This window comes from Amblyomma maculatum, chromosome 2, assembly GCF_055883805.1.
Source record: "Amblyomma maculatum isolate TAMU_Amacu chromosome 2, ASM5588380v1, whole genome shotgun sequence".
Classification (NCBI taxonomy): Eukaryota; Metazoa; Arthropoda; class Arachnida; order Ixodida; family Ixodidae; genus Amblyomma; species Amblyomma maculatum.
Window position 1 is genome coordinate 15,274,192 of NC_139345.1, and position 21,522 is coordinate 15,295,713.

The 21,522-nt window shown below is 46.8% G+C and overlaps 1 protein-coding gene across 1 annotated transcript in view; it reads right to left on the bottom strand.

Annotated features, from left to right (window-relative positions):
- Positions 1 to 5,149, bottom strand: part of ninaC (STKc_myosinIII_N_like and MYSc_Myo21 domain-containing protein ninaC) — a 145,988-nt gene extending 140,839 nt beyond the window's left edge. Inside the window, exon 1 of the mRNA XM_084593327.1 lies at positions 5,098 to 5,149. The gene's annotated coding sequence lies outside the window, so the exon portion shown is untranslated. The remainder of the gene's footprint in view (positions 1 to 5,097) is intronic.
- Positions 5,150 to 21,522: the final 16,373 nt, after the last annotated feature.

Consider the following 21,522-nt stretch of genomic DNA (forward strand, 5'->3'; position numbering starts at 1 on the left):
GTTTTCAATAGAAGCAATTACGCGCTCATCTGGCAACTTTTACCTTCTAGCGCTAACAACAGCGCTAGGCAGCTGGACAAACAATTTATCCTTACTGGGGCTAGACGCGCGGCTTGTTTGCAGTTCTGAACAATGAAACGGTGCCTGTAGGGACAAGGGAAGTAACAGCAGGATGCAGCGCGCTGATATAGTGGCCAGTTCAGGAGCGTTTGTTGCTCCATTTTTCTTTCTTCGGACGTGCGTAGCCAACCATTGTGTCAGCGGCGCCTCATATGTTTGCCATATTCTAGACGATCATTGGGTCAGAGTTAGTTGATGTTGCAGGCTCACATATACCGTAACGCTGTTATTTCGGGCATGTGACCAGTTCGCGACGACGTGCACATCCAGTACGAATGCTCACTCAGTGTATCATATCCTCAGGTTGCCATCCACTGCTTCTCTCTTCCTTGGCACTTCGTTATAGTCGCTGCCTCTGGGACTGGCTTATACAATAAGCAGTGAGTATTTGCAAGTCCTCTCGACGTCGACGGACAAGCTAATGTTTTGATTTCGTGTCGTCGGAGCGGCACCGAAGTAACAACCGCAGCTACGTTGGCATCGGTGAATTCTTGTGGGGTCGGATCTCTCTTAAGGAAGCATCGTATACTTGGGGTTAATCTGAAATGACAGGCTTGTTCGTAGGTGTTATCGACATCATTCCTTGCTCAACAAACGGCGGTTTCTATATGCTGCAAGCCTGTTAAAAACCGATAAAGACAGGCAGCGCTCAGTGAGTTTCGAGTACCCACTGATGACCTGTCTGTGCAGGGTGCAAGTTCAGCTCGTTATACGAGGTTTTTTCCTGCGTCTTTTTGCAGAGCTCTCATTTTTTGGGAGATGCGTTTTACGCATTTGCATATATTAAATTCCACCGAAGTTGTATCGTGCAGAGTCCACTCAGCGCCACCGCTATTCTGCTGCTGTCCAACAGACCAAAACAGGATCCCACACTATATATATAGTCACTGTCCCGATGCAAGTGAAACACGCTGCTGCTTTCTTGCAGCGCTTTTTTTTTCTTTTTCTTTTTGCATTTGTGCATACAGACAATAAAAAACACTCTTTTTGTCCTGCAGTTTGGTTTGGTTTGTAGGGTTTAACGTCCCAAAGCGACTCAGGCTATGAGAGACGCCGTAGTGGAGGTCTCCGGAAATTTCGACCACCTGGGGTTCTTTAACCTGCACTGACATCGCACAGCACACGGACGCTTTTCTTTTCGCCTCCATCGAAAAGCTGCCGCCGAAGCCGGGATTAGATCCCGCATCCATGGGCACAGTAGTCGAGCGCCGTAAACATTGCACCACCCGGCGGTGCTCGAAGCATATATATAAGGGGAAAACCCTACATATAGGTGAAATGCCAGCTTCAGGTAGAACCCTTATAAACCTGAATGCCGCTTCGATAGCATATCAGCACAGCTTCGCACAGGCAGACGTTTCGAAGGAGATGCTGCGCAGCCCTCCCAAGCATTTGTCGATCGGTGCGAGTAGCCCTTTTCGCACGTTCCGCGCACATGGTTACGATGGACACCCAGATATCAACTAAGTTTGTCTAAAGAAAAATAAAAGGCGTCTGTAGATCGTAACGAATTAGTTTCGACAAGGAGTAAGCCGAAATATTACTGGGAGAGAGAGAAAGGTATTTAATGTAAGAAAAGATGAAGAGGTCGGCCGGTAAAATTATAAATAAATAGACTGGGGAAGGGGAAAAGGGAAGTAAATGAAGCAATAAAGTGACAAGCAGCTGCCAAAAACCAAAGGGTAGTAGATAGATAACTGACGAAACGACATGCACATATCTCTCTCGCGCACTCTCATCGTGAAGACCCGTCTCCCCAGGACTCCGTGCGCGAGTATGCAAACACGCTGCGGCGGCGCGTTAATCTGCCATCGGAGATGCGACTAGAGTCGAATGCCTTTCGATCGTGCTCTCAAGGAGCCGTGCATGCAAAGCTTGGATCGAGAAAGCCGACACACAGTGATCCCGACTTCGTAGCCGACCGAGGCCGAACGGAATCTCAGTTGCAATCGGTCTTCTAAAGGTCAGGGTGATCCGCGCCGCTTCGTGTGCGCATCTGCTCCGAGCCCGTCTGACCAGGGCGCATGCCATTTCCCGTGATTTACATAGCGCGCGACCAGCAGTCTTACCATGCATCTCAAGCGGTGATGAACAGCAACCGATCATGCTGGCCCTCTTTTTTTTTTTTTTTTTTTTTTTTTTTTTTTTTTTTTTTGTCAGCAGTACTGCAACAGTTCTGCCATTTGACAAACTGCTGCGAGTTTATGAGACGGTGTCGCAGAACAGATCAGGTACGAGCAATTTGATGAGCTACACGTCGACGTTTGTTCAACCGCTTCAAGCGCGCACTAGGTTGTTCCAGTTTATATTGACGGCTTAGTAAATCAGTCCGCTCGGTGGTCCTTGTGCGCTATTGACAGTTTAAAGGCTGTGAATGGAAAGAAGGACATGTTTGTAGTGTGAGCAGCCGGTAGTGCACTGCGCCAGAGTAACCTAAGTGCTCCTTGGAACCTGCTCTCCACAAACAGCAAAAAATAAAAAAAAAAAAAAAGAAAAGAAGAAAAACGCTTGGAGCTGTTGTGTACATATGTTTAATATTTTCGCTTTGGACGAAATGATATGAACAGCAGTGCGGGTGCTTTCTCTTTTCGTCATTTTGTTCAGTACTTTGATCGCATATTATATTGGGGAAAGCAGTTAAAGTCTGCTGCGCATACTGTGATGTACACAAGTTTAATTAGCCGCACAGTCCACAATTTTAAATCGCATCGGAATAACCGCAATGCAAGATCTATCACATCTCTTTCAGCTTGGTCATTGTTTATAAAAGTGAGTCGTTGATGTGTAGTGTAAAGCATACCACAGAGAATGCACTCATTTGATATACATGCATGTACAGTGCAGCATGTCTAGCGCTCATGAACGGCCAATAAGTTGTCTTATATTTTTCTGTTCTAGCATTATTTACACAGTACTAACGGTGAAATGGCATATTCTGCCGTAAAATATAAATTTGAGAGGAAACTAAGTCTTAACTACACATGCATCACGAACACGCTTCATCAAACTCAAGTACACAATCGCGTCGGTCAGCCGTGTCTTGCCTCGCTGTCGTCTCCTCGGCACGCGGTGTTTATTTTAAGCAACCTCTCTCAACCCCGCGAAAGTCAAAGAAACAAGTAGCGCGTCGCCTCATATCCGACAGCCGCGCAGCGGTGTGGGCGCCCGAGATGCTTGTCAGGTGCGCGTGGCATCTTCCTCGTATGCGACTCGCGTACCTTCGCCCCCGGATACTTGCGACGCGGAGGAGGAGCAGCGTGTGCACGACGCTGGCCAAACTTCCTCTTAAGAACATCCCTTGCCCGGCAAAGCAAGCCATCGGCATTCCTCGGCAACGGCGCGACGCACAGAACTAGCCACGCAAAGAACGCACGACGCGTGTAGCAATCGACGACTGCATATCATGCACGCTCGTCCACATCGGTCCACTGATGCGGTGGTTTCGTGTAAGGGCGTTTTATGAGCAAGCTTATATTATACACCGGTAACAAAGAAAGGGAAAGAAATAATCGAGGAGGCTTCGTATTCAAGTATCGCCCTGTTGAAAAATATCTCCACAGTTCAAGGCGTCTATACTATACGTCCCATGTATAGACCCCGTGCTTCTAAGCTCTTTATCGCGGCTTCCCATAGCATATTTGGCAGTTCAAAGCTTGGGAGGATTGAGGACACGGGGCCATTCTGCTTTCGAGAGATTATGGTCGCTGAGGATGCAAAACGCGGCACGCTGCAGGACTGAGCAAATCCCTTAGTAATCTGAAAAGACGGAAAGGCTACCGAAGCTTGCCAACCGCTGAAGCATATAACACCAACGAGATAAACGCCCGTGCTAGATGCGAGAGCGCTGCTCGTGTCTTTATTCAAATGGGGTTATTCTTAGTTTGCCAAGCTTGCGAACATGCATTTGCACCCCTCTTATCCAGGCTCGCTTGTCTATACTCTCATATCGTTGCTTTGTTTCGTTACCAGTTATGATCTCCAAACTGCACTGTGGTAGTTTTTAATCGTAACTTCGTCATTTCAGATTAGCTCTTTTATGAGTTTACATAAGCAAATGTTTACTACGAAACGATTGTCAGAACCTTCAGGGTATGTAACACACCAATTACTACTGTGTTCTGTGAATGAGAGGCACAATCCACGCTACCGAACGGACAAGATTGTTTGTTATCGTTGCGGGTGTGTGTGTGTGTGTGTGTGTGTGTGTGTGTGTGTGTGTGTGTGTGTGTGTGTGTGTGTGTGTGTGTGTGTGTGTGTGTGTGTGTGTGTGTGTGTGTGTGTGTGTGTGTGTGTGTGTGTGTGTGTGTGTGTGTGTGTGTGTGTGTGTGTGTGTGTGTGTGTGTGTGTGTGTGTGTGTGTGTGTGTGTGTGTGTGTGTGTGTGTGTGTGTGTGTGTGTGTGTGTGTGTGGAGGGGGGGGGGCAAAGTTGCGCCGACATCGTGCAACGTAAACAGAGTTTCTGAAAGTTCTAGTTCATCATATAGGGAGGGCAGAATCATGTAAAGTGACATTAACGCAATTATTCATTTCGTCCGATGTTTGCGAGCCTACAGACACCCGCTTTTATTTATACGGTTTGTTTTTCAGCGTGCCTTCATAGTTCAGAGTTTGCGACGACACAATGCTCCGCTTTGTCCGTACACAAAAGTGTTCCTCCCAAAACATTAGAAAAGGCGCCCGGTTTTGTATTTTGTACGTGAATCGCTTGTCTCTTGCACTCGCGTATGAAAAAACATCCGCTCTCCTTGTATCCTCGCGCTGCAAAAAGAAGCGCTCTCTGTATTCAACTCCGGCACGCATACGCGCACAGGTCGCCAACGGAGCTCCGCGCCTACCGCGCGCGGTTGCATCGGCGGCGTTCCGAAGCGCTTTTGGGATCGGGTTAGAGATCACCGAGATTTAATCCTGCACGCTCTGCTCGCTCTATCTGAAACGGTAAATGAACATAAGAGAGAGAATAAACCGGAGAGACACTTGCCTGCACGCAGACGAAGTTTTGAAATCCAAGCCAATCCACAACGAGAGCAGACGACACACTGGCACACACGCTCGACTGCTACTCCGCGCACGCGGCATGCACGGAATGGCGGTGGCGCTAGCGTAGTTTTCCGCTTCTTTTCTCTCGGTTCTCTTTCTGTCACCCCTCTCCGGCCGCTCTTTCTCTCTTTCTTCCTCTCCTCGTCGTTCTAGTTCGTGTCCGCTCTCACTTAAGATGCCTTCGCATCGATTCCTTTGACTGCAAAATATAAAAAAAAAAGCGTATTCAAGAGTTACTTCATCAGTGTACCATTAACTATCCATCGCCGGTAATCATAAAAGCCGGTACGATGCCATCTCGCTGGAATCGATGCATTGTGATGTCTTTTTCAGCTTATTTATTAACCGCAATCCCAGAATCAAATCGGCGGTGATCAAAACTGCGGCGTTCAGACTTGATGAGATAACAGAATCAACTCTACCCTAACGCCGAGATGTCCTAACACAGGGCTGTGTCAACGCACTGCAAAGACTTGTCTGATTATATTTACTTCTTAAATCGTTTGTTATAACTAGTGTTTAGGCTGTAGAAAATAAAATGTTCAGCTGTCAATTTTCAATTCCTGCTGCGAAATTTCATATTGACCTAGTGTTCCCGACATTGTGAAAGAAGCTACCGGCCACCATTAGGAGACGGCGCTGCGGGTAAGCAGAAACCGAAGTAACACGGTCTCTTTGACAAGATAACTTAGTCATACGAGATGCCGTGAGTTGCCTGAAAACCCACTCGATTCAGGAGTCTAGGCAAAAGGAAGAGAGCCGAGGCCGTTCGCAGAGTAAATCGCTTGACCCAATGTGCGTTCCGGCTTTCGCACGGAAGCCGTGGTCACCGCACGGAACGCGGCTTAAAAGCCACTGTAGGGGGGACGTGGTCCGTGGCCGACTTCCACTAGCCACAGCGGGGTGCTCTTGCAAAACGGCGGAGGCACCCACCTCTTTTTTCTTTTCTTTGTTTTGTCCTTCCTCTTCCTCTTTTATTTTTTTCTTTACTTGGACGTTTCTCAAAGAACGCAGCAAGCACACTTTTTTGAAACTCTTTCCCTGCGCGCCGCTCGCGTCATCAGCAGCTCAGTTCGTTTAATCGTCTGGCATGCGTGCGCTCTTCGCAGCCTGCGGTTCTGGTGCTATCTCTGAGGGCTTTTCCACCAGAAGCCACCACTGAAAGAGTTGCCTGTCGTATTGTGGGACGATATCCGACTACCCTGAAACGAACAGAGAACCGGATGAAACCAACGCGTGTGAACCCACTTCATTTAGTCCTTTACGAAAAAGAAAAAAAGAAAAAAAAAAAGAAACTTGTCTCCGTTTAAACAGAAGCGACAACAATAATGGTCTCACTGACTAACCTGAGGATGAACAGAGCGTTGCGGCATTATCATTGGTCGGTATAAGAGAGAACATTATTATACAATATAATATATCACTCATTCGCTTGCTTTCTTTGTTATTGCGATATACCATGGCTATATCCGTTAAGACAACTGACGGCTGTGTGAACTACTGCAGGCCTTCTAAGGCAGCTGTTTGGCTCCAAAAGTCAAAGACACCGCTGATTTTCTCGAAAGGTGTACGCGAAGACCGTTTCGTCGAAGGAAACACAATTCTGTTCGCTGGGCAGTGCGCAGAGATTTGATGTTGCCTACCAGCGTTATTAAATGCAGTCCTCCTTGCACACACAGACGGGCTGCGATGCTATGCCCTACATTTTCCGGAACAAGGGAGTCTCTGACCCGCGTCTCGAGCACGCGCAGTGCACACGTGGGGAACTATGCTTCGACCACCATACCTTAAGGTAGGTTTATTTCGTCGTTATGAAGTGTGACAGTTACTGCGCCTTTCCCTTCCTGTGAACCAATTTAACTTATTTAATTTAACTCTCTCTCTCTCTCTCTCTCTCTCTCTCTCTCTCTCTCTCTCTATCTATCTATCTATCTCTCCTTGCACGAATCCAGAATGCTTCGAGGACGACGTGCCCCGCCGGGGTGGTGCAGTGGTAAGACGCCCGACCTCGGCGGCTGCGTTTCAATGGAGGCGAAACGAAGAGGCGCCCGTGTGCTGTGCGATGTCAGCGCACGTTAAAGATCCCCAGGTGGTCGAAATTACTCCGTAGCCCTCCACTACGGCTCCTCTTTCTCTCTTTCCACTTTCACTCCCATCTTCCTCCCTTCCCTTACGGCGCGGTTCAGGTGTCCACAGAAATCAAGTGAGACAGCGCGTTTCCCTTCCTATAAATAAATCAGTTATCAGAATGCTTTCGAGGACGACGCCGACTTAGGATTGTTTGTTGAATGAGGCTGCCAACGCAGTAGCGCTAGAATATATCCAACACAACTGCTCTCTATGGCTGACCTTTCAAGCTCATCGGGAGAATTATCACAAACGTTTAATGTGTCTTCAGGCGGTCTCCCAAAGTATGCGACCGTGAAGCCTATGGCTATCGGTACCGACACATTTACGCATGTACGTTTTGATTTAGCTCCATTGGGTTCGTATCGCCAACTCTTGCCACCTTCAAAGATAAACATCTAATCACCAGCTAGATGCGTGCAAGCAGACGTCGGCAAACGCAGCCATGAAAGCATGACACAAGACTCGATGTAAAGGTATCGACAGGATGTAATGCTGTCGCATAGCCACCACATAACGTGATTATGTTGGTTGGTTGGTTGGTTCACAGGAAGAGAAAGGCGCACGCAGTATCTGTCACACTTGCTCTGTGGACACCTGAACCGCGCCATAAGGGAAGGGATGAAGGTGGGAGTGAAAGTGGATAGAGAGAAAGGGGAGCCGTAGTGGAGGGCTACGGAGTAATTTCGACCACCTGGGGATCTTTAACGTGCGCTGACATCGCACAGCACACGGACGCCACTTCGTTTCGCCTCCATCGAAACGCAGCCGCCGTGGTCGGGTTCGAACCCGGGAACTCCGGCACAGTAGTCGGGCGTCTTACCACTGCACCACCCCGGCGGGGCTCTCATGCATTTGCATAATCGGGGCGTATATATGGACTGATTAGCGTGCAAACTTTCTTTTGCGCCGCCTTAAGGATTTCTGATCACTGGTGGAAATTTCCTTCCGTGTTGTTAGATCGACGAAATCCCTCCCATCGCATCGCATTCGAACCCAGTCGTGCCTTCGATGTTCTCGCTGTGAATACTAGGCATGCCTTGAATGGATTATAATGAGCGTGCTCGTGGTCTAGCCTATGAATGTGTCACACCGTCTTCCGTGCATACTTACCGGTGCAGCATGTTGCTAAAGCAGGTTGTAAAAATGCCCAGAGGCTGCCCACCACAGTCTTCATTTCCATCATTCCCCTCGCATTTGTTGTCTCATGCCGATTATACTCAAATTAGGCATAAATATGCTTTCTTTCTGTGAACTTGTAACATCGTCTGCCGGGAACATTCCTTTATATAATCTCCCACAAATCTACCTCCAACACTCCACGTCACGTGCCCTTACGAACAGCTCCCGCCGCAATGATAGAATACGCTTTATTACGCAGATTTTTTTTTACCGCATGGGTGCCAGCTTGCCTTCCAGCTGGTACGAGGCGAGACAGGCATTTCATGCACTAGTGGATGGGCAGTGGCATAATGGTGACTGTACGGCTGATGGGCATTTTCGGGGACAGGTTTATCGGTGAATCGGTAAATCAACGTACTCTACGGCAACCTTACAGAAAGTATACTCAAATCTCTATTTAACGAAACCCATTTTCACTAAACTACCGATTTAATAAAAATATATCGATTTCCCCTCAAACGTCCTTTGGGCCCAAAGACTAACTCGAAGTAACGAAACCAATTTCATGATCTCTCCAGATTTAACGAACTTTTTTTCTTTCAAAAAGTGAGGTGAAGTGTTAAATTTTGGCCTGTTGTGCAGACAAAAATCTATTGATTGCGAGTCAACATTAACATTGCGCAGCGCCTTAGTTGTCCCTTCTTTACCAACCTGCGCCTTACAATACAAGATTTATAATTTTGAATTGAATTCAGCAGATGACAGGTGAATGAGTGGGTACTCGTTATCAGCTGGGGCAGTTTTCCAGAATTCGCAGGAGGTCGAAAGACGTGCTGTACGCACCGCAAACTTGAGCGGAATCCATGCGGTCATTGCTTACAAAGCGGGCGCAAGCGAATATCACCTACTTATCTGCTGAGAGATAGATTTGTAGTTCCCTGGTGTACTTCTTCATGAAATAATCTTTTTTTTATACACGTTGGTGCATGGTGTTGGTTGTCTCCCCGGGCCGCAATTTAATTTTTAGCGCAATTACATTTTGCCAATATGGTGCTGTGGTAGCTTCTGAATACCGCTACACCATATAAATGAATGCATTGAGTTTAGTGACCGTGAAATGTAACACATAATTTAGCGAAATTCCAGATTAACGAATTAAATAGTGGCTCCCCTCGACTTAGTTAAATTGAGTTTTAACTGTAGACTATTTTCCCCTTCAACCCACACTCAGAACTTCATCCATTCGTCTCCCGCGCAAAATTCAGCTTATAACCTACATCAGCTACGGTATATATGTACCGTTGTCGGGAAACACCTTTATGTCCAACGGCCATACTCGGCTATCATTTTTTCTCTGCTTGTTCTTTCTGAGCCAAATGTGAGGGACGAGATGATGATACAGACAACATCCACTGGATTTTTGTGCTCCGCAACCAGATCAGCTGCCGAAGGTTTCGGGGTTCCACGGTAGTTTTTGCGAGTCAACCACCAGTTTCCTCCTCCAAATGGACACGGCCGTCAACTATGCCTGGCACTTGACTTTGTAGGAAAGGTGAAGGGCCTGTGAATCAAGCTAGTTTGGGCTTCAAACCGAGTCACTTCGCGAGCACCCGCTGCGTCGCGGGACAAACCTGCGTCAGTAAAGGAAAATATGCTTTTGAGGAATCTCCGCTCGATCGGATCACGATACAACGGACATTGTCGAGGCACCATTAACAGGAGCCGACGCAGCAAGGCACCTCGCCCGAAACGTGACTAGACAATCGTGGTCTACGCGCCTGGAGCAGGTGGACGTCCCGTCCCGCTCGCACCACTTTCACCAGTTACTTCAACTGCAGGTACCATTCGGCCTCCCCGCTGTGATGCTACAATGTTGTGTCGCCTGTGGCTAAGAGTAGCGTTTACAAACGCATATTCCCATCTCATCGGCATGGCAGACTCTACAACGGGGGAGCAGTGCGGGTGTGTTGAAACTATTGCGCACATACTTTGTGACTGCTCCCAGTTTGAGCGTGTGCGTGCCTTCCGGGCTTCTACCCTCCACCGCTTGAACTCCCGTGATCTTACGGAAGCTAAGGATCTGGGCCCTTTAACTGAACGCTCTTAAATCCACTTTCACTATAGACATGTTATAGACTCCTTTCCTTGGCGCTCTTTCTTTCCTTTTTCTCCCTCTGTTCTCCCTTTTTTAACCTCCTTGCCTTTCTATTCTATTTTCTCTCTCTCTCTCTCTTGTCAGTCTGTCTTTTTTCCTTTCCGACGAATCTGTGTACCTTCCGTTACTATAGTGATTTTCAGTAAGGTATATAATCACTTTGCACGAAAAAAAAAAAGATGTTACGCAAGACTGTCTTTGTATGGGGGAAATTACTTTCGCGTTGCGTTCAAAAGCAGGATTATTGCACAAATCGGTCACTGGGGTTTCAAGGAACTAGCAATGAATACAAGAAACTGCGTGATTGTGCGAGCTCTAATTTGTTTAGGGCGCCTTTGACGATAACCATTTCCGTTTTTATGTCGAACTGCAACTATTTCTGGAAGCAGGTTTTGCGGAGCGCACCTTTAATGATCGAGGAAATCGCGCAGGGGCTATTCCTGATTGCTCTCAAGTGGTTCCCTACCGACACCTTTGTATTTCCGCATTTAGGCTTTCCCTACGCTCCGTTTTGCCTAAATGGTTTGCTGTTTACGTTTCTGCTTTATGTGCCCATTTTGGCAGCAAAAATAACTAAAACGTAAATGTGGTGGGCCTGCCCACAGTTCAGAAAATATTTGTTTTTGTTTATTTTATTACTATATACACTGCACAAATACTTGTTTGTGAGTCTCTATTGCCTTCCAGAAACTTCCTGTGTTACGGCATATTTAAGATGCCGCATGCCGTCTTATGCGAATTTTCGGTCAGGGTTTTTTACTATTCGTGTCTTTATAGGGGTCTATTACTGCCACGATTTGGGAAGTGGTATTGCTAGAACTTATTACTCATTTCGTAGTGACATATGTACGTAGAAAAAAAAAAGGAAAACACGTCAGTAAGCTCGAAGTAATGGTATGACAGAAGACTTGAAACAATAGTTTGGAGTGCTTTGTTAGCTTCATTTATAATCGAGATTTCTTTGATAGCCCCGCTCTGCGGAAAGCCGGCGTCGGCGTGGTGAACGAAGAATCGTGTGCTTGCCTCTAGCACGTGTGGTAGCTGGAAGACAACGCAGACGGTGACTTTCTTAAGCCGATGCGAAACCTTCTGTACCGCAGGTACAACAACAGGCCTTGCTTCTTTTTCCTTCGCCATCCCCTTTCGTAGCTGAGTAACCCCGTTAATCATTTTCTCTGCAATTGAGCCACTCAGATTACCTGAAAATTCGCTGGCTACTAGCTAGCCTGTCAACTTGCAGTTATAAACCCCACCTTACGACCACGCGATTTTTAACGCGTCGTTCCTCTCTTCTGGTCCATGAATAGCAATTTTAGAGAAAGAGAAGGGGGGGGGGGGGGGGGTACACTTAGCGGCGAACGATGGGGGCAGGAGCGTGCAGCAACCGGAGAACACGAGGAAAGGCTAGCAGCGACTGACTGATGCTGCTGACGCCGCTAGCGAGTCAAGACAACGCGACTGCGTAGAACACCGTCGCTGCCATTCAGAAAGAGGAGGGGGTCCCCTCTTCCTGCGTGGCGGTAAGGGTTCTCTCCGGTTGCTGAAACGCCGGCTTGCTGTCAGCGGATCATGATGCGCGCATCCCGTTCTCACTCGCTTCGTTCGCTAGCGGCGTCAGCGGCATCAGTTAGTCGCTGCTATCTGTTCATCGCGCAACGTTCCTATGAGCCTACGCGCTGCCTCCCGCAACCTCCTGAGAACTCAATTGCTGTCTTCATTTCTCCGACCACAAAGCTTCTTTCATGACAGCCAAGAACTGTTAGTGGAGTGTTTCTTGAAATAATACGTGTGAAAAATTTTAAAAAGTTGTCTGTAATTGTGCATACGTGTCTTGCTCGAAATCTTCGCCTCAATCTATCGAAAAGGTGAAACAGCTGATGAGCTGCGCTCAAATTTAGCATTAGGAAGTAACGTAATCGTGGGAATTTTTTTTAAATGCTGCTTACTTTTTGTGCATTTGTTCTTTTTATGTGCATATATAATTAATAACGCATATTTAATGTGCATATGTAATATAATAACGAATAAACTGTTGAAAGTTCGCGCTCATTTCCTGTACCGTGTCCTTGTCCTTTGTTATCAGTTTTGTATTAAATACAGCGGGGTAGTATATTGACATATAAGCAGTCTCAGAGCTGATTTGGTATAATGAGTATACAGCTTTCGCTACAGCCCAAGCGTAACAACGCTGCACGGTTTGATTGCACCCTGTGCAAGTGAAGATTTCACTGCCTTATAAATGTAAATAGCAGGTGAAAACATTACATGCTGTTAGTATAAGATTCGTTCCTTATCGTCCACAACACAGTGCAATGCGTTAGTTGCCTTTTTTTTTTTTTTTTTTTTTTGTACAGCTTCGCCGGCTCTAATTTTCCACATCGTATTCGCCTAGCGCGTATGCGTTCGGTATTTTTTTTTTTTTAACTGGGTCAAACTTCACTGCGAGAAACTTGCAAAAACGGCATCAATAAAATATAGAATATGCACAAATTAGAGCGCAGGGCGCACAAGCAATGTGCTAAGAAATGGCGCACAGCTTGTCAATATTTGCCTGCAAGGTGTAGGTTTTTGCAGCAGCAAAACGTTGCAGAAAACCAAAGAGTGGAGGGGAATAAATCAATATGCAAACAGAGAAGACTTGCATATTCAGTTAGCGGCAAAAGTTTACGAAATGGGATTATGATGGAAAGCAAAATATTTGAATGGCTTTACGCAAGGTCATCTCCCGAAATACTTGCAGGAGGTATGAAGGGACATGCATGTCCCGCCCGCTGAAGTCAGCACCAAGAGACATGAATAAACAAATTTGTCCCCGAACACGCTTCCATCATAAATTTCGCAGTCAACTGCACAAAATATTCTGCCTCTGTCTCTCTCTCTTCTTTTCTCTTTTTCTTTTTTCGTGGCGTTCTCAGCGTGTTTCGACACACGCGTTGTATAGCAGCTCTCGTCACCCAGATAGGACCACCATAGGACATCATAGTCTTCCATTCGAAGGGCCCCCGCAGGGCCACCCGTTGAGAGCACTCATTGTGATGAATCTGGCGTAACCGGAATCGCAGCGAACTTCGCGTGAGCGCTGTGTGCAACTCGAATTTCGTTGCCAACTCAGTTCGCCTGTAGCGTCCCGCAGATTCCAAATCACTGCTTCCTTGCGTAACTTCTTTGTCGGTGAGAACCTGAACCTATATTTGAAACAAGTTCTGCGATTCTAAGGGTGATAGCATGCGCGTGCGTGTACAAACACAAATAGTCTTTGCGCAGATAAGCGTTGCTCCACTTCGGCAGCAGCGGAAGGCAGTACGAATTTGGCTGGCATGTATATCTTCTTTCTCAAGGCTCTGTCTTTTCATGGTTACAAGTTATCTGTCTCGGTTAAAAAGGCGACACTGTGACTTCACGACGGTAAGTAATCGAGAATCTATTCGAAATGCGTCGATCAGCAGTGAAAAAATGAAAAAGTAAACCACGGTTGTCCCTTATTATTATCGGGAAACGCGTAACGCTTATCCAGTCCGAGCACCATCGTTTTAAGAGGTGCGACAGCAGTTACCAGTAGTTCCGGGAGCTCGCGCCACTCGATCTTCCTCTGCAACGATCGGCTCCACTACGGAGGCGACGTCCTCCTCGCTCAGTTTGTCCGTTTACTTCGATGGTTCCTCTCCTTCCACCACTTTCGGCGCACATGCCCTCCTCCCTCTTCCACCCAGACGTTCATCGCTTGGCTGAGAGCGCGTGACGCCAGCCTCATCTCTGCTCATCTCCTCTCTCTTCCTCCCATGTTTCGATAACTGGTTCCGCAGAGCGTCTTCACCTATATTTTTCTTCCTTGGTCCACGCTCCAGTTGCGTCAGCGTGTACACAAACATACGTATTCGCCGGCCTGCTGTCCTCCTTGCGCGGAACTCCAGCGCGTCCTGTGCGAAATGCCACTTGCATGCCTGTCGCATCGCGAGGCGGACGCCGCTGGATGAAGGACCCGCGCCATATAATACGTGGCTCCAAGTTCCGTTTCTTTCTTTCTTTCTTTCTTTCTTTCTTTCTTTCTTTCTTTCTTTCTTTCTTTCTTTCTTTCTTTCTTTCTTTCTTTTTGCTTTCTATCCAGTAGCATAAGACAGAAGACCAGTCCGTACAATGTGAATGGCCAGGATTCCCTTAAGTGGTTGCTTATCCACTGGCTGAGCTCAAAGTCGCTTACCAATCAGTGTGCAGATTGCGAACATTTAACAGCGTGCAAAACGGCCACCTACGTGATTTGTCTCGATGGCTGAGTACGTTTGTAGTTTAGTGCTGTGCACCCGGGCTTCGGAAGAAAGAGTAAATGTGTGGTTGAAAAGCTAGAAAGAGGACATTCGAGTTACGCTTGACTCACGCGTAACGGAAGAATAGTTAACAGATGCGCATTAGGGCGGCCGTAGCTGGCTCATGGCAGGGATAACCACGGACAACAACGGCCTTCGTCATATGCACCCAACTCAACCTGGTTATGGTGAAGTTGGTGGCTACGATGAATATAGGGAGATGGTGAAACGGGCCATAATTTCGTGGTTTGTTTAATGGCACGAACAACACATGTGATGACGTGCAGGTACAGGAGACCTGAACGTAGAGAGGGTCACAAATTACTTCATTTTGCCTGCTCACTGCATGGGTTATGCGGGTGTAGTCAATACATGTCTGAATGAATAGAACCTAACCCAATTGTCGGGCAGGCTTACTATGCGCTTTTCGGATGAGTTACTCAAATATTTTCAAAGTAAAAAAGGTAAGATCTTGACAAAGCACACGAAAAAAAAGAAAGAAGTTAGCAATTATCGAAAGAGGTTGTTTGTCCGCTAGTCAATTTTCGACAGGACGACTCGGCTTCGTCTCGACTGAAATCGAGGTATCAGGCTCCCCATTGTTCAATGTGTTGCCATTTCTACAATTGCGCTGTAGTCTGTGCGAGCAGAAATCATAATGACTGACCGTCAGCAGGTTAAAACATAATGCGACGATGCAGGTACACTTGAATGCCAGCTGTAAATATAGTGATCGAGCTTCAAATGCGAGTAACTGATTTAACCTTGAGAGAATGCAGTAAAAGACTTCTTTCGGCGATCTACTTGAACTTCTTCCGCCAAGCAGAAGAAAGCTACGCTGAAGCACAAAAGAAAGCTAATTTCCAAACCCTTTTGTATACCTTTGGAACAGAATCTGGGCCGATAACTCCAGGCTCGTCAACCTGTCAGCAATCTCTACGCTGTCTCTTTCTTTTTTTCTCCCCTCCCTTTTCCCGAGTACACGAACGGCGCACACGTTACCACTTTTTCGTGATCAGGCTGCAGCAATATCAAAAGCGATCTGATGATGACCACTGAACCATAGATTTCGTTCGCTCATCTTAGCTCATTCCTGTATTTAACGGCGTACGCATCCGCAGGCATTCGAGCCCTCCGTGACGCCGCGACGATAGGGCACGTAACGACAAAGGTAGAAGGGAATGAAATGCTTGCACTGCGATGAATGAGATCATCTGATGAACGCTTCCCCGGAGCTCCACGTAGTCGACAAAAGCCCGAATCGAAGGCACATGGAAGCGCCGGACGTCTTGATACCGTCTTTGTTCGATCGTCGTCTGGTGAAGGCGTCGTCGTGGCTGCCGTGTTCGAAGCAAGACAACCGCGCAACATGGCTCATACGGAACGGCTTCATTCTCTGATAGCGGAACTAAGAGAAATGGGATCGGTGGCTGGCGCATCGCGCTTTAAAAACCGCCTTATCAGAGATAGCAAGGACCAACGCAGAGAGTATGACCGCAGCGATGCGGCCATGTGGTTTGATAGCGCTTTGCGATACAACACAACAGTGACGTCCTATTGCTTTCATCGAACTCACTCTAATCCGTGTCATCTTGTCTGGGGGCGGGGCGGAGAAAAAAGGGTGATCTGCATGCGTCAGGTCGGGCTATAACTGGGCCGGTTGGCGGAATATCCACGGGTCCTCGGCTGACCACCAAAGCGAGTGGAAGACGTCGATGCTCCTGCACCGTGCTGATGATAACACCCACACCTACATCAATAGTTACTCCGCGAGGAGCCTGACAGTAGGCCGACATGACACGATGAAATGTGATTTAATCAACGCACGAACCATCCGTTCCGCGCCGCCGGTTGCTGCGGAGCTATATAGAAGCGGACCGCCACGCTTCAGAAGAAGAAAAAAAAAAAAAAAAAAAGAAAGCTCCCGCAGAGCTAAAGCTCAGGCATTCGGGTTATATATACACTCGTAGCCGCCCTGCGAGTTCTTTTTTGTTTCTTTATTTCCTGTATAGTTTTCGTCTAGGAGAATAATACCCACACTAAATTGAAAGCTTCATTTCAAGCGGCGTTTTTAAGTTTTGCGAAACCTCTCTGCGCGCATATATCTCCCGAGTGCCATTCGGCTACACCTCCTGGAAGGTCGCCGTCCTGGCCTGCGCCGGCCGGCCTCTCAACACGTCAGTCACCGGCGGCGGCGGCGGCCATCCCATGCGCAGCGTGATGGGAGCAGGGCTTTGGTATTCCTCTTCATCTTCTGACGAGGAAAAGAACTATTGTTGGCTTCCTGTCGACCGTGAAGGGCCCCGCGAAGACGGACGCTTATATGCGCACCAGGACGGAAGCAAACTGGGTCGTTTGACCGCGCCGCGTTGGACCCCGAAGAAGAGGGGGCTGTATTCTCCGACTTTTCTTTGTTTTTATTTGTTTAAATGCTGCCGCTTCAATACAGAGGTAGATATGGGTGGTACAGCTAACTTCCTTTTCTTTTCTGCCCCCCTCCCCCTCCTTCTAACCAGGTGAAGGATAGAGGGAGGGGGCAGAACTCAACAAATGGAGTACACACACACACACACACACACACACACACACACACACACACACACACACACACACACACACACACACACACACACACACACACACACACACACACACACACACACACACACACACACACACACACACACACACACACACACACACACACACACACACACACACACACACACACACACACACACACACACACACACACACACACACACACACACACACACACACACACACACACACACACACACACACACACACACACACACACACACACACACACACACACACACACACACACACACACACACACACACACACACACACACACACACACACACACACACACACACACACACACACACACACACACACACACACACACACACACACACACACACACACACACACACACACACACACACACACACACACACACACACACACACACACACACACACACACACACACACACACACACACACACACACACACACACACACACACACACACACACACACACACACACACACACACACACACACACACACACACACACACACACACACACACACACACACACACACACACACACACACACACACACACACACACACACACACACACACACACACACACACACACACACACACACACACACACACACACACACACACACACACACACACACACACACACACGCACCGCGCGCGCGCGACACTGATGATGCGCAAAAATTCTGGACTACGAATTGAGGAAGACTGCCACGATCGCGAAGGGGACCCAAGCGTGCCGCTTGTTGGTGAGAACCTGGGAAAAACGATGAGAGAAGAGTATAGTGGTTGTGAGAGAGTAACTGAAAATCATTTTCTTATGGGGGCCAAGGGATTAAAACAAGACGAAGTCCTGTTGAGCGGAGGAAACGGTATAAACAATTCTGACTCGGGGCGCCGCGCGCTGGTTGGAGCACTATGCGCTCTGCGCTCAAACATTTGGCGTGTACTGGTATATCGACTGGCATTGCGCTTCTTTTAAAGAACGTATCGTCCAGAAAAGCAACAAAGTCGCGCAGCCGCATCATTCCAGCCGCATTTCATCGGAGGCGAAATAAAAAAAACAAAATGCAATATTCTCTCTGAACCGAACTTCTAATGCGGTGTCTGCGCATTTCAAAACTTTTAAAACTTCCAATTACAGATTTGGATAAGCATAATTATCTGTAAATTAGTTTTTAAGGTGCTGAAAAGTTGAACTGGCGGTGTGTGGAGGCCCGTGGTAGCGTGTATGCGGAGCAGGAACTTCGTTCTATATGTTCCGCGCCAAACATTTCTTGCACCGACTGCTCAAGCTGCTCAAGAGTTTCTTGTCCCAGACGATAGACCGTTTCATCACTAATAGCAACAGCCAAAAATCATAACTCTAACGAGCTCAGTTATGGAAGCTTTGTCGTTGAATGCCAGCATTTCCCGCGGCTTTTCCCGCGCTTGATGTACGGAGGTACAAAATTCGTGCCCATTTTCATCGACGATGCACGCTACGCTACAACCGCACAGTGCTTGCAATCCGTGGCGGGAACCGCACCTGCCTTCCTGTAACCTCCGCGGCCCTGACGAAAGCTGCTCGCCACGAACAAAAGTGTTCTTCGTGGTATTAAACTGTAAAGCGAGACCGCAAAGAAATTATTATGCTGCTGTAGTCAAACAGCAAGAACAAAAAGGAAAAAAAAAAAAAAAAGAAACAGGCCATCAATATTTTTTTTCAGCCAGGTTCTTTCTGCACTTTCAATGTTTGGGTATGATATGTGAACGTAATAGATAAATGAAAAGCTTCGTTTTGATCAGCCAGCATTTTCCATTCATTTAATCATTTCTTAATTCTTCACCACATATACCACTGATGCTCTGAGGCAATAAATATCGTTAAAAAAAAAAAAAAAAAAGCTCCGTTTACGCGCGCGAAATTAAACGTCGTGCGCGCCGTTATTCCGTTCGGGCATGCGTAACAGGAACCTCAAAAAAGTTATCAGTTTTGCACTCCTGTGAAGATTCACACACCCTTCAAAATGAGAAGTATTCCAATTTTTCGAATACCCTCCTATCCAAATTTTCCAACGAATCAAGCAGTGAGTCTTCAAAACTATTCGAAATGTATCGAATATGTAGTGAAACTTCATCATATTTTTCGGATAATTGGTGCATGATGCATGTAAAACCAGCCGTGATATTTGTTTTTCCACGGCTCTGGGAAAGATAGGGCCCACAACTATATGTCCATGCCATCGTATAAAGTGGTCAGTACACAGGGTTAGCTACGGGTTAAAAATGAAATATTTGAGATAGGCCAGAGGAGCCACGTGTATACAGCTGCCAGCTATCTGGCGCACCACAGGCAATTTTTATTTTGAAATTAACAAATTACTAATTAAGACTTTTTTTTTCGAATTTACTAAATATTGCCTTTAGACAATATGTGATTCACAAAGTTGGAGAGTACTTTCTGAAACCGCCATTCCATCTATTTCTGATAAAGAAAGCCTAGGAAATACAGAAAATATTACGTGACTGGAGCATTCGTGCGCCACGATTGTACTGTCTTCAACCATGGTTCCAGTGAACGAAATCAGCTGTGGCCGTAGCTCCACGGCCCCGTGCCCCTTTACAGCGGCAGGCCGATATCTCAGCGATGGTTTCTTCATCCGCTTCAGGCAGTCGGCGCACTTTACGGTGAAAGTTGCAGCAAGCTCACCGCATTCGCTGCAACCATCGCCAACATATCAGCCTACCGCTGGAACTGGGCTGTTGGGTCACAGCCGCAGCTAATTTTGTTCACTCAGCCGTGGCGCACGAATGCGTTAACCACGTGATATATATATATATATATATAGTATTTCGTGGGCTTTCTTTAAAGCTGGGAAAAAATGACATACGTGAGGCTTTTTTTATTGGAGACAAATGGAAGGGGGGTTTCAGAAGGTGCTCTCCAACTTTGCAAATAACATTTATCGTCTAAAGACAATATTTACTAAATTAAAAATTAGCTTAATAGCATGGCTCAACACTTTACAAGGTAACGTAATGTGAAATAACACTTTCGCATTTTCACACCTAGGCAGTTGTAATTCTCTCTGGAGGCCCCGCCGGGGTGGCGCAGTGGTTACGGCGCTCGACTACTGTGCTCAAGGAAGCGGGATCGAATCCCGGCCTTGGCGGCAGCTTTTCGATGGAGGCGAAACGGAGTGGCGTCCGTGTGCTATGCGATGTCAGTGCACGTTAAAGAACCCCAGGTGGTCGAAATTTTCGGAGTCCTCCACTACGGCATCTCTCATCTCTCATCTAGCCTGAGTCGCTTTGGGACGGTAAACCATACAAACCAACCAACGCTATCTGGAGAAATTTTCGCAATCACCATCTGTTGCGCTTTTAAACCAAGCTCCAGTTATAATTTCCTGATTAGTCTCGGGATAACTTTTCTGACTAAAACAAATAATTTTTTTTTTTTTACACTAGCCATATGCGTAAAGACATCAGGGCAACAACTCCTCTTACTGCCTGACGATTATACTTTATTGCTATATCATTGCGTAATATATGTAACGCTGGCTAAGAGCATTGAAAAAAAGAAAAAGTAGTGCACCACTAAAGAAGTTTTCCAGACAACAAGACAATTTCAGGTTTTCGTTTTTTCTATTGCTCGTGCAGTGTAGATGCTCATTAGCAAACAAAATTCAGGTTGAACCTCTCACATTTCTTTTTTCATACACGACGCCAAATGTTTTATAGAATACTTGATATATTGACAACTGCTCACCAAAATTTATCGGGAAAGCTTTTTATGACCGGTATGCTGCAAGCATGACCCCCAGGTAAGAAAAGATCAAATCAGCTAAGTGCATTGACGAGGCGATTTGTTCAGTGTGTTACAAGGGCCTACTCTCAAGGTTGTTTTTCCTTAATCCTTTAAGGGGATCGAAAGGAGCTGTTTGCAATAATATCTAGCAGAATGTAGTCCTGGAGAATTATGCCCTCGTTTCAGCGGAAATTTGATTAAGAAAAGATTACGATGAAAATATTTGTATTTTCAGTTTTCACGAATCATAAACCATGCACAGTGC